At 37.6% G+C, this 20,558-nt stretch overlaps 1 protein-coding gene across 4 annotated transcripts in view; it reads right to left on the bottom strand.

The window, feature by feature from the left end:
- The window catches only part of RPRD2 (regulation of nuclear pre-mRNA domain containing 2), a 116,554-nt gene that overhangs the window by 61,987 nt on the left and 34,009 nt on the right, over positions 1 to 20,558 (bottom strand). The gene's annotated exons all lie outside the window — the stretch shown is intronic.

Genomic DNA, 20,558 nt, shown 5'->3' with positions numbered 1-20,558 from the left:
TGCTGCTACTTTCATCACTAGGTGATGGTGTCTCATCACAGGTGATGGTCTTGGTAAATAAGTAATTTGATCACACCTAGGTTAAGATTTTTCAAAAGCCCAGGACAAGGCCGTGTAATCAATTAAGATACCTAGAAGCCTTGAGCAAAGCCACCCCAAGTTTCCTTATTATCCTGGGCCACTTCAATGTGCCACATGGATAATCCATCACAATCTCAAATCACTTGTCTTCTTGACCTCAAGTGCAGTGACCTCCAAGAACTACTCCTTTGTATATTTTAAAATCCCCTTCTCTGACTACAACCTCCATTATACCTGTTCTTCAATTTTATTAAGATCTTAGTTGTTTACTTTCTCCAGCTCTACAAGTCTCTTCCAATACTCAATTCTATCTCAATCAATTCCAGACTCTTCACTCCCACCCAATTTAACCTCTAATCACACTTATTCAACATAATCCTAAATCTGGATCCATCTAACCGAATGCCTCAACTGCATCTTTATTTTTGCCTCTGGATTCTGCTGAAGAAAACTCATACCACCAGAAGACTGAAGCCATGTAAATTTATAGACTCCTACTTCAGCTGGGTCCTCAATGCTATAGTCCTTTTACATATCGTTAATCAGTATCTTCTCCCATTAGTCATTAGAACTATTTCAAATTTTTACCACTTTTATCAAGCCCTCGGAAACCCTGGTGGCATAGTGGTTAAGTGCTATGGCTGCTAACCAAAAGGTCGGTAGTTCAAGTCCACCAGGTGTCCTTGGAAACTCTATGGGGCAGTTCTACCCTGTCCTATAGGGTCGTTATGAGTCAGATTCGACTCGATGGCAACGGGTTTGGTTTTTTTTTTTTTTTTGGATCGAGCCCTCAATCTTACCACATCCCTCCCTCTCAGGAGATAAGCTTATATACATACTACTTCACAGAGAAAGCAGTAATCATTAGATGGGAATTATCTTCTCTCAAAAAAATGTGTCTACATTTAAACCCATCTGGATCAACTTGGAGACCTGGTGGCGCACTGGTTAAGAGCTCGGCTGCTAACCAAAACGTCAGCAGTTCCAATCCACCAGCTGCTCCCTGGAACCCCTATGGGGCAGTGGGGCAGTTCTACTCTGTCCTATACAGTCGCTATGAGTCCGAATTGACTCAACAGCAAAGGGTTTGGTTTTGGTTTTCGGATCAACTTACCTCATTTAAGTAAAAAGTGTAATTCTACTATTAAAGAGTAATCCCGTACCATGAATAGACACATGCACACCCATGTTCACTGACTGCAGCATCATTCACCATAGCAAAAAAATGCAAACAACCTCAACGCCCAACAACAGAACATCTCACAACATATGAATCTGGAGGGTATTATTCTGAGTGAAATAAGTCAATCACAAAAGGGCAAATATTATATGAGATCACTATTATAAAAAGTCAAGAAAAGGTTTACATACAGAAAGAAACATCCTCCGATGGTTACCAGGGATGGGAGGGGGAGGGAGGGAAAAGCACTAACTAGATAGTACACACCTGTTAACTCTGATGAACGGAAAGGCAATACACAATATGGGGAAGTCGGCACAACATGACCAAGGCAAGGGAAGACAGTGAGAGGTACAGCAAATGCAAACGGGGAACTCAGGGTGGTGACAGGGAGAGTACTGACACATTCCAGGGGCTGTAACTAATGTCATGGAACAATCTGTGTTCAAATTATTGAATGGGAAACTAATTTTACTCTGTAAACCTTCACCTAAAGCAGAATTTAAAAAAAAAAAAAAGCAATCCCTCAACCTTACACTGTTTCTTAACCCATCCTCCCTCCTTGGGAGCCCAATACTCAATTAACTGCTTTTTCCTGTATTTTTAACCTCTCCTTTTCCTCTGGAGCTCTTTCTTCCAACATTTTTTTTAATGCATGTCTCTTTCATCTTAAAAAGCATTCTTGTGACCACCACAGGATCCCCTGAGCCTTATCCCTTTCCTTCTCTGCCTTCCGTTAAGGTCAGATTCAGGCTGCTGAAAGAGTGCTGTATAGAGGCAGTCCCTGGATTATGAAGGAGTTCTGTTCCTAAACCTGTCTTTAAGTCAAATTTGTACATAAGATGCAACAGTTAGGCATGGTCCGTATCTAACATCAGTCAAATGTTTGTCTTAATATACAGTATATAGCGTACCTTTCTACACATAAAAAACATTAAAGAAACACTTCCAGGTACACTAAAATATCTTCAACATAATAATACAGTAATAATACTGTTTTGATGCATGTGGCAAAGTAGCGCTCGTTTGTTATTACAAACCACTGCATGTACATCAAAATTTTAATATAATAGGCTTTACAGGGGTTGGTTCTTACCACAGGTTGTACGTAAATTGAATGTTCATAATCCAGGGACTGCCTGTACTCACTATCTTCAATTTAACTCCCACTGACTCCATGAGACTACCTTTTTCTAGCATTTAAAAAATGCAGTTTTAGAGGACACAGTTACGAAGACTTCCTAGATATATCCAAACAATTCATGGGATTAGTTTACTGGATTAAAAGGTTTAGGTCCATAGTCTTGTGGGACAATTCAGTCAATTGGTATAACATAGTTCATAAAGATAATGTTCTACATCCTAGTTTGGTGAGTAGCATCTGGGGTCTTAAAAGCTTGCAAGAGGCCATCTAAGGAAAAACTATTGGTCTCTTCCCGTCTAGAACAAAAGAGAATGAAGGAAACCAAAGACTCAAAGAAGAAACTAGTCCACAGGACTAACAGCCCACACAAACCACGGCCTCTTCTGACCTTACACCAGAAGAACTAGATGGTACCCAGCTACCACTACTGACCATTCTGGCCAGGAACACAATAGAAAGGTCCTGGACAAAATGGGAGAAAAACGCAGAAGACAATTCAAATCCCTAAAAAATGCTGAACCTACTGGACTGACAGAGGTTAGAGGAACCCGAGACTATCACCCTAAGATACTCTTTGAACTTGGAAATGTTCAAGGTGACCTATTTCTGGAGGTCACCTTTCAGCCAAATAATAGTCTGGCTTATAAACAATATCACCCGTGAGTAATGTGCTCCCTTAAACAATCAATAAATGAGACTAAACAGTCAACATCTACCCAAAAGCAAAAATGAGAAGGCAAGGAGGTGAAGAGAAGCTAGACCAATAGAAACAGACCAAACAGAATAATGAAAATGCTGACACATTGTGAAAACTGTAACTAATGTCACGGATTAATCTGCATAAAAACTGTTAAATGGGAATCTAATTTTCTGTATAAACTTTCACCTAAGACATGATAGAAAATATTTTTAAAAACATAAGCAATCTTTCCCCTTGAGAACAGGAACAAGACAAGGATGTCCTTTACCACCACTCCTATTTAACACTGTGCTGGAAGTCCTAGCTAGAGCAAAAAGGCAAGAAAAAGTAATAAAGGGCATCCAAATTGGTAAGGAAGAAGTAAAACTGTCCCTATTCGTGGATGGTATGATACTATACGTAGAAAATCCAAGACTCCGTGAGAAAACAACTGGAACTAAAAGATTCAACAGAGTGGCAGGATACAAGATAAACATACAAAAATCAGTTAGATTCCTACACACCAAAAAAAAGAGAATGATGAAAAGGAAATCAGGAAAACAATACCATTTATAATAGCCTCTAAAAAAAATAAAACACTTAGTAATAAATCTAACCAGGGAAGTAAAAGACCTATACAAAGAAAACTACAAAACACTACTGCAGGAAATCAAAAGAGATCTACATAAACGGAAAAACATATCTTGCTCATGGACAGGTATACTCAGCATTAGAAAATGTCGAATCTACAAATATAATGCAACCCCAATCCAAACACCAACACCATTCTTTAAAGAGATGGAAAAGCTAATCATTAACTTTATATGGAAAGGGAAGAGGCCCTGCATAAGTAAAATACTACTGAAGAGGATGAATAAAGTAGGAGGACTCACACTACCTGACCTCAGAACCTACTATACAGCTACAGTAGTCAAAACAGCCCGGTACTGGTACAATGACAGATACACTGACCAATGGAACAGAGTTGAGAACTCATATGTAAATCCATCCACCTATGGTCAACTGATCTTTGACAAGGGCCCGAAGTCCATCACATGGGTAAAAGACAGTCTTGTTAACACATGGTGCTTGCAAAACTGGAGGTCCATCCGCAAAAAAATGAAACAGGACCCATACCTCACACCATATACAAAAACTAATTCAAAATGGATCAAAAACCTAAATGTAAAACCAAAAACTAATATAAACATCATAGAAGAAAAAATAGGATCCATGCTACAGGCCCCAATATATGGCATTAACAGGATACAAACCATAACTAACAACACACAAACTCCAGAAGATACGCTAGATAACTGGGATCTTCTAAAAATTAAACACTTATGCTCCTCAAAAGGCTTCACCAAAAGAGTAAAAAGAGAACCTACAGACGGGGGAAATTTTTTTAGTTATGACAAATCCAACAAAGGTCTAATCTCTAAAATCTACAGGAAAATCCAACACCTCTACAACGAAAAGACAAATAATCCATTTAAAAAATGGGCGAAGGAAATGCACAGGCACTTCACCAAAGACATTCAAGCGGCTAACAAAAACATAACACATGCTCATGATCGCTAGCCATTAGAAAAATGCAAATCAAAACCACAAAGAGATACCATCTCACTCCAGCATTACAGGCACAAATAAAAAAAAAAAACAGAAAATAACAAATGCTGGAAAGGCTGTGGGGAGATCGGAACTCTTACGCACTGCTGGTGGGAATGCAAAATGGTACAACCATTCTGGAAAATGATGTGGTGCTTGCTTCCTTAGAAAGCCAGAAATAGAAATACCATATAATCTAGCAATCCCACTCCTAGGAATACGTCCTAGAGAAATAAAAGCTGTCACACAGATAGACATATGCACACCCATGTTCACTGCAGCATTGTTCACAACAGCAAAAAGATGGAAAAGACCTAGATGCCCATTAACAGATGAGTGGATAAACAAACTATGGTACATACACATAATGGAATAGTACGCAACGATAAAGAACAATGATGAATCTGCGAAGCATCTCACAACATGGATGAATCTGGAGGGCATCATACTGAGTGAAATAAGTCAATCACAAAAAGGCAAATGTTGTATAAGACCACTACTGTAAAAACTCATGAAAAGGTTTACACACACACAAAAAAAACAATCTTTGATGTTACAAAGGAGTGGAGGAATGGAGATGGAAAAATACTAAATAGACAATAGGTAAGCGGTAACTTTGGTGAAGCGTATTATGAAAGAAAAAAGGTATCTACTATACTATACTAAAAAAATATATATATAAAGTAGTATAGTATAGTATACTATACTACTTTATATAAATTATGCTATATCATTTATGTTGCCATCTCACTTCATTCAAATGGCAACTGCCAAAATTACCAATAAATTCCAACTTATTAAAGAGTTTTTTTTTTTTGTGGTATTTGGAACACAGAATAATCCGTTACAGCAATTTCTCCTTTGGCTTCTATCGTAACAATTTCCTCCAATCTGTCTAGCTCCTGCCCCTTTGGCTCCTCCTCCACAATCATGTACAGGTGAGCAACTCTGCCTGTCATTACCCTCTTTTCAATGTTGGTGCTTTCCAGGGTTCTTTCCTAAGCACTCTTCTCTACTGACACAGCACAGTTTTAAGATTTCAGGCTACATCAAACAGTCTATTCCATTCCTGGTTCTGTCACTTACTAGCTATGGGTTCATACACATTACTTAACTCTCCTATATGTCATTTCCCTCCTTTGTAAAATGATGACCTCAAAGGATTGTTATAAGAATTAAATGAGATTAATTTAGTACAGTGTCTACCACACAGAAAATAAAATGCTACCCACATAATCATCCTGTTTCATGGCTTTAACTGCTACCACCTATGCATGAATGACTCCCTTATTCATAAACATCAAGCCTAGATTTCCTCTTACCAGTCAATGCAACACATCCACTTCAAGTTCCAGAGGCAGCACCTTGAGCTTGACTTTGCAATATTTTATTAATCATCTTTCTCCTCTTCCATCTCACTGCTCTTGTATTTCCCTAACTTAGCCAGAAATTTAACAATTTTTGACTCCTCCTTCTATTCTCATTCCCATTTAATAACTCACCAAGTCTAGCCAATTTTCTCTCCAGTAATATTTATCAAAATTATGCCCTTTTCCTCTTCCTAACTACTGCTCTTTGCTGGGCTTCATCTCTTTGATCTGGACTACTATTGTAACAGCCTCCACTTTTTTCCAATAGAAAGTACCACTTCTTCCCAATGTGAACCCTCCACCCTAGTCAGAGCACTATAGAAATTAAGTAGGAATGAGAAGTTGGCTGGTGTCATCTGGGAAGATACCTAAATGAAATGGCATTCGAGGTCATTCTTGAACGCTTTTCAAAGTCTTCTGTAACCTGGTTCTTGCTTACCTCTTTAGCCTCAACTTTAGTCACTCTATACCTTGTCTCATGTCCACGCCCATGCCCCTGCTCCTGTGTTGCTGCTCATTTCAGTAGGTTAATAATTTCTTTTCTTTCTTCAAGACTCTACTTATATATCAATCTTCCATGAAGCTTTCCCCGACCCCACAAGACTATTTCCTCAGTGCACCCTTTACTTACCTTTCACACCACTCATCACACTGTAGTGTACTTGTCTGTTCCTCTCATTAGATAATAAACTCCCTGAAGACAGGATTTTATCTTGTTTACTACCTGTCATGTCCTCAATGACTAATTCAGTATCTGGTATGTGCTAAACAAATATTACTTAAATGTTTGATAAAGTAGTTAAATTTACATAGGCACAAAAGAAGGGGAAAACATTCCAGAAAAACAAGTCATGGGCAAAGGTGCTGAGATGGACTGTGCAATGAGTGTCTTGTTTTGGAAAAGGGAGAAACGTAGGGTAGAAATTTTAATTTATTTAACAAACGCTTACATAGCACTTTCAATGTGGCAGGTACTGTTCTAAAGATGCTGTAAATACTAACTGATATACTCATAACAACCTTATGAGATTGGTACTGTTATTCTCATTTAACAGATGAAATGAGTTGCCCAAAATCACAGCTAGTACGTAGCAGAGCTGGGGTTCAAATCCAGGCCATGTGGTGCCAGAGTTCAAGCTCTTAACCACTACCTACATTACTTCTGTCTGACCAGGAAGGTTCCCATGGAACAGTGGTAGAAGAATTCACAAAAATGACAAATTCTGGTGGGACTTAAATACTGTGCTAAAAAGTTTTAATTCTTATTCTATGGCCAACAAGAAGCCATGAAAGGCTTCTACTACATAAGGGTGTTTTAGAAAAAAACAGCAAATAATTTTAGTGCCAGAAATAATAGTAAGAGCTAAGCAACAACCAGAGAAATCTAGGAGGTGGGACATTCTGCTGGACAGCTGGCCACTCTTACCAACAAATCAGTAGTATAAAATGTACTGAATAGATTGAAAGAGACTCAAAGGACATAGCAATCAGCTGTAGTTAATTTGTGCTGCTGCCCTGGATATGGGTTTGGACTAACTGGCTGTAAAGGGCACTTTTTGATCAACTGAGGAAATCTGAACATGGTCTGGGATTAGATGAAAATTTACTGAACTGAAAATGAAGCATTATCAAATGAAAGAAACACTATTTAGAGAACGATCCCATTTTAGAAGAACATTTGTACTTTTATTTGTAAAAAAAATCAGAAAAGATTGGAACTAAGTTTTAACACTACTCTTCTGTAAGAGGTGGATATATATTCTTTCCCTTTTTGCTTTTACTTTTCTACAGTACATATTTGCTACTTCCAAAATAAAAGCCTATTAAAAAAAAGAAATAAATACAATCAATAATTTCTGCAGAGAAAATTTAACTGGTTTTCTTGAAGTAGTAATCTGTACCTCCAGCCTGGACCTCTTCTTTGAACTGCAAACTCAAACATCTAACTGCCCACCCCACATCTCCTCTTGGCTATCTAACAGCTCAGGCTCAACATGTCCCAAACTGACTTGATCTCCTCTTCCAAACTGTCTCCTCCTACAGTCTTCTCCATCTTAGTAAATGGCATTTCCATTCATTTGGGTGGCTCAGGCCAAAAATCTTGAGTCATCCTTGATTCTTCTCTATCTTCCAGGCTCACATCCAAACTATCAGGACAGCCCATTAATGCTACCTTCAAAATGTATACAGACTAAGGAAGTTACACATAGGGAAATAGGGAAGGCTAGAATAAACCCTGTTTTGTTGGACTGGAATTGGAGGTATTGATATGAACTCATAGTTACGTACAGAAAAGATATGGATGTGTGTATATGTGTGTCTGCATACAACTATTTCCTAGATCTTTCCATCAAGAAAGTCTAGCAGCAATGACATCCCAGTGGCAATAAGCACATCCAATGCCTAGATCTTGGTTTCTAAAGAACCAGGGCTTCTTGGAGAAATGGCTGATTCCAGGGACAGGGGAGAAAGTACAAGAGCTCAGAACACCTTGTACCAGAAAGTAAAAATGTACTCAAAGAATGATGTCAAAAGGACACAGGGACTAGCTTAAAGGGGCTCCCATTGGCCAAATTTGCTACAACTTAATTGTCAAAACAAATTACAGTAAGGGATATAACTAATCCACTGAATAAAACAAGAATCCCATGAGTGCATACTGATGTAAATAAATAAATGGGGGAAGGGAAAAGCCTTGCCATATGATCAATGCCAACTAATAAATATAGAAGGAATGATGGTATTAGAAAATCAGCATTTGACAACCATCATAGTAAAAGTGGATTTAAGCAACAATCATCAATGGATGCTAAAGCTAGTGAGCAAAAATATAATGAGGAACAGGATGTTTATATTGTCTCAAAGTATTTCCTCACAAAATTCTCACTTGTTTTACAGTGGAGAAATCTGGCAAACACCATCTTAACCAAGAAAAAGTAAACACCATCTTAACCAAGATAAAGGTAAAGTCTGTCCAGTAATGGGACAGACGGACATGTTTCTATAATTATCATTATGTCAATATAATGCATCACTTTTGTGATATTCCTGTCCCAAAATATGTAACCTGAAATCTAATCATAAGAAAACATCAAACGGAAATTAGGTATATTCTTACAAGCTACTAGCCAATGCACTTCGAAAATGTCAAGCTCACGAAAGATAAAGAAAACTAAAGAGACCTGACAATTAAATGCAACATGTGATCCTGGACCTTTAAAAACCATTATTGAGACAACTGGCAAAATTCAACTAGAATCTGTGGACTCGATGGTAGTATTTTACCAGTGTTCTGATTTCGGTGGTCGTACAGTCGTTTCTGATTTGGGTGGTCAGCACTGGGTGGACTGGGACAGTGGTTATGCAAACACTGTACAGGGAAAATACCTATGTTTTTAGGAAATAGACACTGAAGTATTAAGGGCATCATGTCAGCAAACAGTTCAGAAAAAAATGTGTGCATGTACGTGTACAGAGACAGAGAAAGCAGATGCAGTAAAATGTTAATAACTGAGGAATCGGTGAAGGGTACACAGGCGGTCTTTATCATATTCTTGACACTCTTTAAGTCTGAAATTATTTCAAAATAAAAAGTTTAAAAAATAAAAATGGATTTAGACAGAGCTTACATCTTTCACAAAAATTAACTCAAAATAGATCACAGACGTAAATATAAGACACAAAACTTTACAACTTCTAGAAGATAACACAGGAGACAATCTAGATGACCTTGGGTTTAGTGATAACTTTTTAGATACCATATCAAAAACAAATCCATAAAATAAAATACTGAAAGTCTGAATTTCATTAAAATTAAAAAACTTCTGTTCTGTGAAAGACACTGTCAAGAGAATAAAAACAAATCACAGACTGGAAGAAAATATTTGAAAAACACATATCTGATATAGGACTTGTATCAAAGGTATACAAAGAACTCTTAAAAGTCAACAATAATGTATATATTTTCACCACAATTAAAAAAAAAAAAAAAGCTAAACAATAAGAAAATGAACAGCCCAATTACAAAATGGGCAAAATATCTGAACAGACACCTCATCAAAGAAGATAAACAGATGACAAATAAACATATGAAAAAATGTTCAGCATCTTAAGTCATTAGGGAGTTGCAATTCAAAACAAAGAGATACCACTACACACTTATTACGGAAAAAAATCCAGAGTACCACCAACATTTGTTGATGTTGCCAAGAATGTGGAACAAAGGAACTCTCTTTCATCACTGGTGGGAAAGCAAAATGGTACAGCCACTTTGAAGACAGACTGGCAGTTCCTTACAAAGCTAAACATGGGTTTGTTATAATGATCCAGCAATTGTGCTTCTAGGTATTTACCCAAGTGAGATGAAAATGTATGTCCACATAAAAACCTGCACACAAATATTCGTAGTAGCTTTATTTGTAATTGCCAAAAAGTAGAAGCAACAGATATCCTTCAAATAGGAGAATGGATAAACTGTGGTATAGTACTAGTCAGCGATAAAAAGAAATGAATTATCAAGCCAGGAAAGGACATGGAGGGATGATAAATACATACTGCTAAGTGAAAGAAGCCAGTCTAAAAAAGCTACATACTGTATGATTCCAACTAGAAAATGCAAAACTACAGAAATGAGTGGTTGCCAGGGGTTCAGTAGGTAGGGGGATGAATGAATAGGTTGGAGAACAGGCCATTTTTAGGGCTGTAAAACTATTCTGTATAATACTGTAATGGTGGGCCTATTAACGTTAAGCATTTGTCAAAATACACAGGCACAACAGTTAAGCCCTCAGCTACTAACCAAAAGGTTTGGGGTTCAAAACCAACCAGAGGCACCTTGGAAGAAAGGCCTGGAGACCTGCTTCTGAAAACCAATTGCTTAGATCTAAGCATTATGCAGAATAATAACTATCATTGCACACATCATTTAATCAGCAAAATATTTTTAAAATTTTATTATACCCAAAACTATGCATGATTGAAATGTTAGTCAATCATGCATAGTTTTGGTTATAATAAAATGAAATGTTAGTCAATCATGGAGGAGAGCTGTTTGCTAATAGATTAAAAAAAACCTTTTCATACTATTCCTTCCAACTAAAATGCCCTTATTCTTCTCCTTCCATTTATTTGAATTCTCATCTCAAAACCCAAATCAAATCCCTGGTTCTCAGTAATAGCTCCTGAAACCACTTCCATCTTTCTTCGCTCCAAGCACATATTGCTCTTATATTTAATATTATGCACCATTTCACACATTAAATAGAATTATATCTTTTACTTCTTTTCTATATTCCACAGAGCTAAACACAAACTAACTTTTTAAATATGTATTTGTTGACTGACTCTTCATCTGCCTCTAACTTGTGGTAAACAAAATAAACAAAAACTTTCTTTTCATTTTCAATGACTATTAGCTTGACTGGAGCCCTGGCGGCATAGTGGTTAAGACCCTGGCTGCTAATCAAAAGGTTGCCAGTTTGAATCCACCAGCCACACCTTGGAAACCCTAACGGGCAGTTCTACTCTGCTATAGGGTCACTCTGAGCTGGAATCGACTCGACAGCAAAGGGTTTTGATTTTTACTAGCATGACTACTTAATGTGCACATCAATGAAGGGAAATGCTAGTGTGGCTGATCCAAACAAAATAATTCCCAAAACACTTCCTACACATACACACACACAGTTGTCCCTCGGTATTCATGAGGGATTGGTTCCAGGACCCCCACAGACATCAAAATCCACAGATGCCCAAGTCTCTTATATAAAATGGCATACTATTTGCATATAACCTACATACATCCTCCTATATAGTTTAAGTCATTTCTAGATTAGTTATAATATCTAATATAACATAAATACTATATAAATAGCTGTTATACCATATTGTTCAGGGAATAAAATCTGGGTTTTTTCCCCTTCAATATTTTTGATCCAAGGTTGGTTGAATCCACGGATGTGGAACCCGCAAGGCCGACTGTATGTATGTATGTTATATATATGATATATCCGTGCATATATACATGCACTCTTTGTAACAAACTGATATACAATTCTTACATACAACTGTTTTATACAATTCTTTATAACAAATTCTTGTTCATATACAATTCTTTAAAACAAATTAACCTTGGTAATTCCACTCTTAAGCTTATATCACAATAATCTATCTCACTCTCCGCCCCTTAATATTTCTCTGGCAGGTTAGCAAGACAGATGCTGCAAAGAGCAGGAGAGGGTAACTTGTGAGAAAGCAACGTTTATCAACCAGGATATCATTTGACATCCCAATACCAATGTTACCATCACCACCAACAGAGCATATATAAGACCAGAAGTTGTAAAAAAAAAGATGCATTTACAAAAAGCTTAGAAGAATGCTGTGCCCTGACTTTTTTCTCCGTCTAATGAACAATGTATAAATTTCCAAGAAGCAGTATGGCCTGGTATGCCAAATCAAAAAAAAAAAACCAAGCCTATTGCTCTCCAGTCAATTCTGACTCACAGCTACCCTACAGGACAGAGAAGAACTGCCCCATAGAGTTTCCAAGGAGCACCTGGTAGATTTGAACTGCTGACCTTTTGGATAGCAGCCACAGCACTTAACCACTACACTACCGGGTTTCCCATGTCCTGGTATAGTAGTTCCCATATTCTGATTTTGGCGTGTGATGAAATTTCCACTGGTCTGCAGAGAAATTGGTAAAATAAGGATCAGCAGTTTATTTTTCCTAAAGCTAAATGTACCCAAGTTAAAGGATAGTTCTTTATAATCTTCTTCCTACTTTTCGGTAATTTAAATATCCTTATGAAATGATGGTAATAATTTTAATGCCTTTAGTTGGCAATCTAGAAAAATCCTACTTCAGGGTCCTTAGTTTTTATTTTCCAAAATGATTGGCCCATGTCTAGAAACTACTAGTCCAGCGACTCAGACTCTGACTTACTGCGAGCTACCAAAGTAAATACTGGTTAAATATCTTACCTGCTTAGTCTGCTTTTTACAATAATAATTAGCCTTGTGTTTTAACTGTGCTGGGAAATTTTTTTTTTCCTTAAGATTATGTGGACCACAGTCTCTGGGCAAAAAAATGTTAAGAACAAGCTAAAAATAACACAATTAAACAAAGAGTTTATGTGGTAAAATATTTTACAGTATAGTAATTTTGCTAAGACATTTAAAAATCTCACATTTTTTACCAAAAGCTGCGCTGGTTCTTTGGAATTTGGTGATTATTGCATGTGGTCCTGGAGTTCAGGGTAAATTGGCTTCCCACTGTCTCTGTAGGACTGGTAGTTATAGAGCTGAACTGTAGAAACTATAACCCTTCTAATTAAAGGCTAGAAAGCAGGTTGACAAGCAAGTAAGAGAAGGATAAAGAGATGTTAAAATAAGCTAAGTTCCGGCCGAGGGCCTGAGACAGAAACTAGCCACAATTTCTTTGTTTTTAGATGCCTTCACCCTCTGACTCTGCTAACAGTTAGTTCTGCATTTGCTCCAGATTTTTTTACAATCAACATTCTTTCCTTAAGGATTGTTCTCATTTTTACCCAGCAGCTGGGAACCATACAGATCTGTAGCAAAGCATGCAAAATCTCCCAAACTAAAAACTTCAAGCATCAATTTCTCTTCTCTATCCAGCAAAACAACCCCCAAAATATTTTTTTTAATCTATAAAATGTTGGTACTAATAGAGTAAATTTTCATATAGCACCCACTTCATGCAAAGCCCATGTTATTACGTTAGTATGATTTCAACACACTAATAGGCACTGAAATAACAATATGTAATAGTGCAGAAAAATGCATTAAAACTACAATAAGTATTAAAATAATATCTATAATGAAGGCTGAATCCTAAACAGATCTCTTAAATGTATGCGATACAGATTTTTTTTTTTCCATTTGATGAGATCTGATGCAGCCTAGCAAAGACACCCATTTGAATGAGAAAACAGCCTTGTTTAAATTTTTGAACATAAATAGCCACGAGACACGTGCTAAATAAAAGCAAGGACACATACATAGCCACACAAGTGTGGCTGCTTTAACGAGAACATTAAACTAGATGGAGAATAATGGCAGCTAACTGACCAGCCAGAAAACCTATTCAAGTAACACCTGGAATAAGAAATTTCAGAAACTAAAATTTCTTTTTTATTTGTTTTATTCTGGTTTTTTTTTTCCTCTTATTTTTGACAGTTTCTTCATTAGTTCCTTTTATTCCTACTAATCACTAAATGTAGTTACAACTAATGGCTCAAGTCCCTTCTCTCTTCTCTGTACCTTTTCTAAGAATTAAATTCAATTTTTATTAGAAGAGTTGTGTTAGCCCCTCAAATGAGTTACGTGTCCTCCAATCTCTTTTTATACATACTAGAATAATTGTATATGATAGAAATTATTTGTTTCCTGAAGGCCTGGAAGAACTTTCCTGTAAAACCAGCTGGGTCTGAGGCTTTTTTCAAGTACTCTATCATATAGGGTCGCGAGGAGTCGGAATCGACTTCGTGGCAACTAACAACAACTACTTATTCTTGGGCCAATATTGTTAGTATTTTCACGGAAATTTTCTCATTTCCTGTTTTTCAAAATTATTAATGTAAAGTTGAACGTGCATTTGTTTATAGTTTTTAAAATCTAGTCTATATACGGAGCCCTGGTGGCACCGTGGTTAAAAGCTCAGCTAACCAAAAGGGCAGCAGTTCAAATCCACCGGCTGCTCCTTGGAAACCCTATGGGGCAGTTCTGCTCTGTCCTATAGGGTCATTATGAGGCGGAACTGACTCAACGGCAATGGATTAGTCTATACATAGTTATTCCTCTTTTCTTTTTGCTGGACTACATGAAGAACAACAAGGCATCAGGATTGGAGGATGGCTCATTAACAACCTGCAATACGTAGATGACACAACCTTGCTTGCTGAAAGTAAAGAAGACTTGAAGCACTTAACTGACGAAGATCAAAGACCACAGCCTTCGGTATGGACTGCACCTCAACATAAAACAAAAATCCTCAAAACTGAACCAATAAGTAACATCGTGATGTACAGTGAAAATGCTGAGGTTGTCAAAGATTTCCTTTTACCTAGATCCAAAATCAACACCCATGGAACCAGCAGTTGAGAAATCAAATGATGCATTGCATTGGGCAAATCTGCTGCAAAAGACCTGTTTAAGGTGTTAAAAAGCAAAGATGTCACTTTGAGCCTGATTCAAGCCATGGCATTTTCAATAGCCTCATATGCATATGAAAGCTGGGCAAGGAATAAGGAAGACCAAAGAAGAACTGATACCTTTGAATTATGGTGTTGGCAAAGAATACTGACTATACCATGGACTGCTAGGACAATCAACAAATCTGTCTTGGAAGAAGTACACCCAGAAGTATGGAAGCAAGGATGGAGAGACTTCATCTCCCATACTTTGGACATGTTACCAGGAGGGACCAGTCCCTGGAGGACATCATGCTTGGTAAAGTAGAGGGTCAGTGAAAAAGAGGAAGACCCTTAACAAGATGGACTGACACAGTGGCTGCAACAATGGGCTCAAGCATGACAATTGCGAGGATGGCTCAGGAGTGGGCAGTATGTCATTCTGCCATTCTGCTGTACATAGGGTCACTATAAGTCGGAATCAACTCAACAGCACCGAACAACAATAATATTCCTCTTTTAAGAACACAGCTAGGAAGAGCAAAGACTTGGGGCAGACTGCTTGAGTTTTAATCCTAACTACACCGTTTGTTAGTTGTGTAACTTTGGGCAAATGAATTTCTTGTGCTCAACTTCTTCTGAAAAAACCCTAAAACATAACGTTTCTTCAAAGATTACATGAGTTAATATATGTAAAATACTTAGAACAGTGCGTGGCACAAAGCAAGGGCTATATGGATGTGAGCTTTTTTTTTTTTTTTTCCTGGTTTGTGTCTTTTCTCTTTAATCTTAAATAGTACTTGTGAAAGGTCTAGTTTATTGATCTCAAAGAACCAGGTTCTCCTTTGATTGGTCCACTCTTTTTTGTCTTCTATTTCATTCATTTTGATTACATTTTATAGTTGTTCTTTTTGGGTTTCTTTTGTAAATCTTTTTCCACCTTCTCAACTTAAAAATTTAATTCATTTATTTTCTGTTTCCTAATCAAATTTTTTTAATCAATGTATTTAAAGCTGTAAAATTACCTTAAAGTATTACTTTGACTGGATTGCACACATTACAGAATAGGTATAAAAACCCTGATGCCAATCTCACTTACCAACAATGTATGAAAAAATCAGAGATAAAATTTTAGCAAACAAAATCCAGCAGGGGATTTACCAATATACACTCAACAGGCACTGAAAATTCAACACCCATTCTTATCTAGAAGGTTATCTACCAGAAATATCTAACAAACAGGGTACATGATGATGAAACATTAGATTTCCCATTTGAAGTCAGGAACGCTGCAAGCCTGCTGCTATCACCACTACAATCCATTACTGAACTGAGGCCCTATACAATGAAGTAAAATAAAAAGAAAGAAATTTCGGAAAGGAGAACAAAAACTCATTATTTGCAGACACATGAAAATCAACATTGAAAACTGTCAGAACTACAGGAATGCTACAAAGAGGACGTATACATAATGAGGAGCTTTCCTATTCAAAACAATAGCCAATTAGAAAATACAATGGGAAAAAAAAGGTTCCAGTCCAATTGCAACAAAATCTACACACACACACACACACTATCACTAAAAAAGAAAAAAAGTGTGTAAGGGAAAAAAATCTGAAGGTAAAGCAAACACAAAATACACTCTGCCTTTCTGAAGAACAAGAAAAATTTGCAAAATAAATAAACAGAAAAAATTATCACGATCGTGACAGGGAAAACTTCATTTTTTTTGCATATCTTTTATTTTTTTAAATTGTGCTTTAGATGGTTTACAGACCAAATTAGTTTCTCATTAAACAATTACTATATTGTTTTGTGACAATGGCTGCCAACCCCGTGACACGTCAACACTCTGCTTCTCAGCCTTTTCCATTCATCCAACTTTCCTCTCCCCTCCTGCCTTCTCATTTTTGCCCCTGAGCTGGTATGCCCATTTAGTCTTGTACACATGGTTGAGCCACGTGTGTTATTGTTTGTTTTATGGGCCTGTCTAATCTTCGGCTGAAGGGTGAACCTCAGGAGTGACTTCAAAACCCACTGCCATCGAGTCAATTCCAACTCAGAGTGACCCTAAAAGACAGAGTAGAGCTGTCCCATAGGGCTTCTAAGGAGCAGCTAGTGGATTCTAACTGCTGGCCTTTTGGTTAGCAGCTGAACGCTTAACCGATGTGCCACAGGAGTGACTTCAGTACTGAGTTAAAAGGGTGTCCATACTCTTAAAAGGGGGCCATACTCTCGGGGTTTTTCCAGTCTCTGTCAGACCAGTAAGTCTGGTCTTTGTGAGTCTGAATTTTGTTCTACATTTTTCTCCAGCTCTGTCCGGGACCCTCTATTATGATCCCTGTCAGAGCAGTCAGTGTGGTAGCTGGGCACCACCTAGCTGTATTGGACTCAGTCTGGCGGAGGCTATGGTAGTTGTGGTTCATTAGTCCTTTGGACTAATCTTTCCCTTGTGTCTTTGGTTTTCTTCATTCTCCCTTGCTCCAGATGGGGTGGGACCAGTGGGATATCTTACATGGGGAAAGACTTCATTTTGTGTGTATTCTATCCAAATTAATCCACATATTTTAATACAATCTCAATAAAAATACCAACAGGATTTACCACAGAACTTGACAAGTTGATTGTACAATTCAAACCAAAGAGAAATTGCCTAAAGAAGAGCCAAGATTTATTTGGGGGGCAGGGGCGGGCACACAACTGAACTACAATACCTGTTTCACCAGATATCAGAACATGTCATAAAGGTATATTAATTAAAACAGTATGGTATTGGCTGAGGAATACACAAGGTCAACGAAATAAAAAAAGGGCCCAGAAATGCATGTTTCAGGGGGGATATGAAAGAGAGACAATTTCATTTGTCAAAAAATATTAATCTCCCTGCACCAATAACTCTTGCTGATATTAAACAAACAAACAAAAAAAACCCAGTGCCATCGAGTCGATTCTGACTCGTAGCAACCCTATAGGACAGAATAGAACTGCCCCATAGAGTTTCCAAGGAGCGCCTCGCGGATTCCAACTGCCGACCCTTTGGTTGGCAGCTGTAGCACTTAACCGCTACGCCACCAGGGTTTCCCTGCTGATATTAACAGAGTAAATAACACTAATACAGGTAAAAAGTTAAAAGATTCAAAGACTATAGAAAGGTACAAAAATGAATAGTGAATTTCCTTTCTCTTTATCTCTTCCTCCTCCAACTGTTAACAGTAGGACTCCTTCAGAGAAATAATGCATATAGCCACGTAGATATGTATATACACACACACACACACAAACATACATATAGAGAGAGAGAGACTTAGCTCAAGGAAATGCCTCACACCATTTGTAGAGCCTAGCGAGTCCCAAGTTCGAGGGTAAAGCATCAGGCTGGCGGTTTCTCCGGACTCATATAGCTGTAGGGGCTGAAGAACCCAAGATTGGTCGATCAGACATCAGGCTCACAGACTGTGGAGGCTGATGAATCCAAGAGCAGCGGGTAAGACGGCAGGCTGCTGGCTCATAACATGAGTCCCAAGATCAGCAGGAAATATGGCAGGCCACTGGCTCAGTCCCAAGAAATGGACCGTGCATGAGGTAGAGCCGGATGCAGGATTCAGAGTGAGCAAAAGCCAGAAAGCTTTGCCAGAACGTCCATATATACTGGATGTAGGCCACAATGCCGAGGAAACTCCCCTTACAACTGACTGGCTGCTCACAGCAGATCTCATCATGGAGGTGATTATATTACAGAAGAGTAATCAGTCCAATGTCTGCCAAACTGCATGATTACATAACTGCCAAACCACTGAGAATCATGGCCCAGCCGAGATGACACATAACCTTAACCATTACACATGGCTTGTTGATTACTGTTTTTATTTATATCTTGAATATCATTCAATAATGCACAAATCTAGTTTGTCTTTTTTAATACCTATATAGTATTTCACCATACAGATATAAGGGAATTTTTTTTTAACCAGTCATCCACTCATGGACCCTCTGACTGTCTGCACTTCTTTTGCTATTATAAACAAGGTTGCAGTAAAAATTAGAGCAGAAACCAATGAAAAGAGGAAATTAACAGACAAAAATCAATGACGTCAAAAGCAGATTATTTGAAAACATCACTAAATTGATAAACCTCAGCCAGGCTACCCAAGAAGAAAAGAAGACATAAATTACAAATATGAGAAACGAACGAAGCACCATCACACTGATCCCATGAATAAAAGGATAGCAAAGGAATACTATGAACAACTCTACGCCCACATATTTAATAAGTTAGATGAAATGGACCAATTCCTTGAAAGACAATCCACAAAAACTCACACAAAGAGAAACAATCTGAATAGGTCTAAGTCTATTAAAGAAATTAAGTCAACAACTAATAAGCTTCCAAAACAGAAAACACCAGGCCCAATTGCTTCAGTGGTAAATTCTATCAAACATTTAAAGAAGAAATAATACCTGGTAAGTAGTGTCTGGGGTCTTAAAAGCCTGTGAGCGGATATCTAAGACAGAACTATTGGTCTCTACACATCCGGAGTAAAAGAGAAAGAAGGAAACCAAAGACTAAGAGAAGAAACCAGCCTACAGAACTAATAGTCTACATGAACCACGGCCTCATCTACCCTCAGACCAGACAAACTAGATGGTGCCTCGCTACCACTACTGACCATTCTGATCAGGAACACAGTATCCTTGTAAGAGTAGGAACAAAATGTGAAACAAAACTCAAATTCTTAAAAAGTACAGACTTACTGAACCAGTTGAAACTGGAAGACTCCCTGAGACTACTGCCCTGAGGTACTCTTTAAACCTTGAACCGAAAATATTCCATGAGGTCAGCTAAAAAGCTAAATAACAGACTGGCTCATAATATAAACAATATCACTCGTGAGTACCATGTTTCTTTAAAAAATCACCTATATGAGACCAAATGGTCAACATTTAAAGCAACGATGAGAAGGTAAGGGAGCAGGGAACTAGATTACTAGAAACGGAACAACCTGAATGGAAATAATGAGAAAGCTGACATATTGTAAGAAATGTGATCAATGTCACTGAACAAATTGTGTAGAAATTGTTAAAACGGAACCTAATTTGCTGTGTAAACTATCACCAAAAATACAGTAAAATATTATTTAAAAAAGCAGAATTCACACCAATCCTTCTCAACTTCTTCCAAACATGGAAGAGGAGGAATATTTCCCAACTCATTCTACATGGCCACTATCACCCTAATACCAAAAACAAACAAAGACATTACCAGGAAAGAAAATCACAGACCAATAAATAAGGTTGCAAAAAAAAAAATCTTTGTTATGTATACCCATACAGAGAGAGAGAG

This window comes from Loxodonta africana, chromosome 3, assembly GCF_030014295.1.
Source record: "Loxodonta africana isolate mLoxAfr1 chromosome 3, mLoxAfr1.hap2, whole genome shotgun sequence".
NCBI lineage: Eukaryota > Metazoa > Chordata > Mammalia > Proboscidea > Elephantidae > Loxodonta > Loxodonta africana.
The sequence above is the reverse complement of the archived record's forward strand: the minus strand, read 5'-3'. Positions and strand labels throughout refer to the sequence as shown.